Source organism: Lathyrus oleraceus, chromosome 6, assembly GCF_024323335.1.
Source record: "Lathyrus oleraceus cultivar Zhongwan6 chromosome 6, CAAS_Psat_ZW6_1.0, whole genome shotgun sequence".
Lineage (NCBI taxonomy): Eukaryota > Viridiplantae > Streptophyta > Magnoliopsida > Fabales > Fabaceae > Lathyrus > Lathyrus oleraceus.
The window spans coordinates 111240791-111246904 of record NC_066584.1 but is presented as its reverse complement, the minus strand read 5'-3'; the positions used below and the strand labels follow the sequence as shown (position 1 = coordinate 111246904).

General features: G+C 40.2%; 1 non-coding gene across 1 annotated transcript; it reads right to left on the bottom strand.

Moving 5' to 3' along the window:
* Positions 1-1557: 1557 nt before the first annotated feature.
* Positions 1558-1664, bottom strand: LOC127098922 (small nucleolar RNA R71). Its single transcript, XR_007793606.1, has one exon. It is a non-coding gene; the product is annotated as a small nucleolar RNA R71 (small nucleolar RNA).
* Positions 1665-6114: the final 4450 nt, after the last annotated feature.

The window sequence follows — 6114 nt, the reverse complement described above, 5'->3', positions numbered from 1 at the left end:
TTATGCCTTCTAACATGTTTAATTCCCCAATTGCCATGTCTGTCACCGGATCTATGTTCGGCTAAACCCTTAGGGATCGGTATGTAAAGACCGTCAAAACGACGGGATTCAATAAATAATTGGTGTTAGTTTTTATTAAAACTTATTTTTCCGGTTTTAGTTTCTTAATTTAATCAAACTGTTTTTCGTACGAGAGTACAAAACAAACTAAGGTTACGATCAATAAAAACGAGAGTTTGAAATTTTAACTAGATAGCTGAAACTAGGCATTGATCCTAAATACAGCGAGAGTGCTTTAGGATTAATTAGACTTTATCTATATTCAAAAAGTACTTTTAAATTCAAAATGAGACCGCGAGAGCCAAGCATTCTGGTTTAGGAGTGTGGTCGAAGTCAATTAAACGAGAGTGTAAGGCTAAGTCCTTTCTATAAATAATTTCTACTGAAGAATATTTTAACCCATAAGATTACACCAACTATCTATCGAATCCCCGAGGTTTGATGTATTACATACCGATATTCCCTATATCTTATATCTTTATCTATATTCTATTCTATAGTTATTTCTCTTCATCCCTCCAATCTTAGAACAATCACTCGCCTTATATTTACATAGTAACCTCAGACCATGATATGTTCGATTATTAGTCCTTGTGGGTTCGATAATCTTTAAAATTACGCGATAGGACTGTGCACTTGTAGTCACGACTCACATAGACTTACCAAAGTCGCGATCAAGTTTTTGGTGCTGTTGCTGGGGACTAATTTAGTCGATATCGTAACTATAGCTTACCCAGTATAAACTAAGGCAAACAATTCTTTTTCCCTTTCTACATCTGTCGAGTGTATGCCAAGTACTCGCTCTCAAGGCGAGAAATTAAAGCTACAATTTGATGAACCCGAGCGTTATCTTAGGTTAGAACTCCGGATACGAGACTTGATACGGGAACATCGTATCAAGCTAAATCTTCCTGACCTTAACATTCCTACTTCTGCATCAGCTGTTCAACCAGAGATGGCCAAACAAGTGCAAAACCGTCCTCTTAAGTATTATGCAATCCTTTCACAGGATGAACCTCATAACAACATTGTTGCCCCTACGATCGAAGCCAATAATTTCAACCAGAGATGGCCCTTAACATTCCTACTTCTGCATCAGCTGTTCAACCAGAGATGGCCAAACAAGTGCAAAACCGTCCTCTTAAGTATTATGCAATCCCTTCACAGGATGAACCTCATAACAACATTGTTGCCCCTACGATCGAAGCCAATAATTTCAAACTAAAACCCTCACTGTTGTCAGCCGTACAGCAAAACCAGTTTTCAGGTAGTCCCACGGAGGACCTGAACCTACACTTGTCAGTATTTTTGCAATACGCAGACACAGTGAAAGCGAATGGTGTCAGCTCAGAAGCTATAAGACTCCGTCTTTTACCATTTTCATTAAGAGATAGAGCTAGAGCTTGGCTCCAGTCTCTACCATCCAACTCTGTCACTATGTGGAACGAGTTGAAGAAAGTCTTCTTAGCTCGATATTTCCCACCTAACAAGATGGCTATGCTAAGAGCCCAAATAAAGGGGTTTAAACAAAAGGATAATGAATCACTTTTTGAAGCTTGGGAGAGATACAAAGACATGATGAGGTTATGTCCACATCACGATCTAGAAGAATGGCTGATGATCCACACCTTTTATAACGGTCTCTTGTACCATACAAGATTGACAATAGACGCCGCCGCAGGTGGCGCATTGATGGATAAACCATACGACGAGGCCTATCAACTCATTGAAAGTATGGCCTAAAATCATTACCAATGGGGAAGCGAGAGAACCTCTGTAGAGAAATCTCAACCGAAGGGCGGCATGTACGAATTGAGCAGTCTTGACCATGTCAACGCCAAGGTAGATGCCCTAACTCAGAAGATAGACAACTTGACCATAACACCAGCAGCCACCATGGTTGTCGTAGCACCAAACTGCGAGATATGCGGAGTTCAAGGGCATACTGCCCCAGAATGTCAACTCTTGACAGGAACTTCCACAGACCAGGTGAACTATGCTCAAGGAAACCCCTACTCAAATACCTATAACCCAGGTTGGAAGAACCATCCTAACTTCTCATACAAAAACAATAATGCATTGTATGCACCTAATCAAACACCTGTTGTACCACCAGGATATCAAAAAGCTGCCACAAATACTCAAAATGCTCATAGGAAATCAAACTTAGAAATAAGGATGGAAAACTTTATAGCTACCCAAGTTCAAACAAATAAAGATTTCTTAAATCAAAACATACACACTAGCGAGCAAATCAAGCAGTTAGCAAATAAGGTACACGTTTTAGCCACCCACAACAAAATATTGGAAACTCAAATCTCATAAGTGGCTCAACAACAAGCACCTACCGCTGCTCCTGCAGGCATATTTCTTGGACAGCTGCAACCAAACCCGAAAGGTCATGCAAATGCTATTATACTATGAAGTGGAACAGAACTAGACGGACCGACCGATCCTAGAACTCAAAACCCATCCATGCATCAAGACCCAGGTAAGGTAACTAAGAAGGAAGACGAATAAGAGGAAGATAAAAACTAAGAGGACGTAGAGAAAGAAGAACCTTATGTGCCTTCACCACCATATAAACCCCCTATCCCTTATCCTCAAAGACTTGTTAAATCTAAAAGTGTAGGGCAATTTAAAAAATTCGTAGAGCTTTTAAAACAATTAAATATCACAATACCCTTTATAGAAGCCATAACTCAGATGCCATCATATGCTAAGTTTCTCAAAGAAATCTTATCTAACAAGAAGAAGATAGAGGATAACGAAACCGTTACACTTACTGCTGAGTGTAGCGCCATAATACAAAACAATATGCCTCCTAAACTAAAAGACCCAGGTAGTTTCTCCATACCCTGCGTAATCGGAAATTTTGTCATCGACAAACCACTATACGACTTAGGAGCTAGTATTAGTTTAATGCCCTTATCCATACGCGAAAGGCTAAAAATGGGAGAACAAAGACCTACGAGGATGTCTGTATAACTTGCAGATCGTTCTGTTAAATTTCCCGTAGGTATGCTAGAAAACATTCCGGTGCGCATAGGACAATTCTATATTCCTACAGATTTTATAATCATGGATATAAAAGAGGATTCCAACATCCCTATCATATTAGGAAGACCATTCCTAGCCACAGCCGGAGCGATCGTAGACGTTAAGAAAGGCAAGCTAACATTCTAAGTTGGTGAGGAAAAAGTCGAATTCATTTTGACGCAATTCCTAAAGGCACCATCCATAGACGACTCCTGTTGTCTACTAGATGTCATCGACAAATGCATAAGAGAAGTGGAGAATGAGCAAGCATCATACTCCGAAATACTGAAAATTCTAAGGCCTCCTACTTTTGAAGATGAAAATTTAAGTAAGGAATACCAAGATGACAGCCTAAGCGAATGCCTAGCACTAATGCCCGATCATATGCCTTGCCTAAAGAAACTAGCCCTAGAACTTAAGACGTTACCCAAAAATCTAATGTATGAATTCCTAGACATTGAACTTGAGCGGCTTGTAATCGTAAATGCAGACTTAGGGAAGATAGAGACCGAAAAGCTTCTACACGTTTTAAGAAAATACCCAACCGCTTTAGGCTATAATATCTCAAATCTAAAAGGAATAAGCCCTTCCATATGCATGCATCGCATAATGCTAGAGGAAGACAGTAAGACCTCTAGAGAACATCAAAGAAGGATAAACCCCATTCTGAGTGATGTAGTAAAGAAAGAAGTGCAAAAGCTGTTAGAACCAGGTATTATCTACCCAATATCCGACAGTCAATGGGTCAGCCCAGTACATATCGTACCAAAGAAGGGAGGCGTCACAGTTGTTAACAATGAAAAAGGAGAATATATAGCACAAAGAGTGGTTACTGGAAGTAGAATGTGTATTGATTATAGAAAATTAAACAAAGCCACTCGAAAGGATCATTTTCCTTTGCCGTATATCGATCAAATGCTTAAAAGATTGGCCAAGCATTCTCACTTCTGCTACCTAGACGGTTATTCGGGATTTTTTCAAATTCCTATTCATCCCGACGACCAAGAGAAAACGACCTTCACATGCCCCTATGGTACATTCGCCTACCGACGAGTGCCATTCGGACTGTGTAACGCTCCTGCAACATTCCAAAGATGCATGATGGAAATTTTCGCAGATTTCATAGATGACATCATGGAAGTCTTCATGGATGATTTCTCTGTATGCGGCCAGAGCTTTGAAGGTTGCTTATCGAATCTTGAAATGGTACTAAAGAGATGCGTAAAAGTGAACCTAGTGCTAAATTGGGAAAAATGTCATTTCATGGTCCGACAAGGAATCGTGCTCGGACACATAGTATCCGACAAGGGGATTGAAGTCGAAAAGGATAAAATAGAAGTTATAGAAAACCTCCAGTCTCCGAAAACCGTAAGAGAAATACGAAGCTTTTTAGGACACGCCGGTTTCTACCGGTGATTCATTAAGGATTTCTCAAAAATCACAAAACCACTTACTGGTCTATTGATGAAAGACGTTGAATTCATCTTCGATGAACAATTCCTAGCGGCATTTGAACAATTGAAAACAGCTCTTATTACTGCACCTATCAGGCAACCACCCGATTGGAGATTACTGTTTGAAATCATGTGTGACGCTAGTGACTATGTTGTAGGCGCAGTCTTATGACAAAGAAGGGACAAGAAACTTCATGCAATATACTATGCAAGTAGAACCCTAGACCCTGCACAGACGAACTATGCCACCACAGAAAAGAAACTTTTAGCCGTAGTGTTCGCTCTGGATAAATTCCGTTCCTACCTAGTAGGAGCAAAGATAATTATCTATACCGATCATGTTGCAATTAGATACCTGTTAAACAAAAAAGACACCAAACCAAGACTTCTAAGGTGGATTTTACTATTACAAGAGTTTGACCTGGAAATCAAGGATAAAAGAAGCACGGAAAACGTCGTGGTCGATCACTTGTCAAGAATGGAAGGTATTGAACCTGAACGAGTGCCTATAAACGATGATTTTCCGTATGAAAGACTCATAGCCCAATTGGAAAGCAATACATCTAAAGATGTGTTAACCCATAAGGATACCAAAACAAACAAAGTAGTGGAAGCAACTTACACCCAAACCACATTACCATGGTACGCTGACTTCATCAACTACTTAGGAGCTAGGGTGCTTCCGTCAGACTTGACCTACCAACAAAAGAAAAAATTCTTCCACAATCTTAAACACTACTATTGGGATGAGCCTTTACTTTTCAAGAGAGGCGCCGACGGCATTTTCCGTCGATGTGTCCCAAAAGATGAGGTAGAAAACGTAATTTCCCACTATCATTCTTCTCCTTACGGAGGACACGCAAGCACCTCGATGACTTGCGCTAAGATCTTGCAAGCCGGCCTCTTTTGGCCCACTCTGTGGAAAGATGTCCACATCGCGATCACAAATTGCGATCGGTGTCAACGCACTGGCAACATATCTAGACGCGACGAAATGCCTCTTAAAGACATTTTAGAAGTAGAAGTCTTTGATGTTTGGGGAATCGATTTTATGGGACCTTTCCCATCTTCTTTTGGTAACAAATACATCCTTGTTGCGGTTGATTACGTATCAAAATGGATTGAGGTCATTGCCTCTCCAAAAAACGACACACGAGTAGTAATTAGACTCTTTAAGCGAATAATCTTCCCTAGATTTGGAGTGCCGAGACTTATCATCAGTGATGGTGGCTCCCATTTTATTTCAAAGATTTTTGAAAAGCTATTACTGAAATATGGAGTCCGGCACCGCGTAGAAACACCCTACCACCCACAAACGAGTGGGCAAGTAGAAGTCTCAAATCTAGAAATCAAACAAATCTTAGAAAAGACAGTTGCCACCTCTAGGAAAGATTGGTCCTCAAAATTACCAGAAGCCCTGTGGGCATATAGGACAGCTTATAAGACCCCAATAGGAACCACACCTTTTAAGCTAGTTTATGGAAAATCATGTCATATGCCGGTAGAATTAGAACATAAAGCATATTGGGCCATTAAGACCCTTAATCTCAATTATACTGCC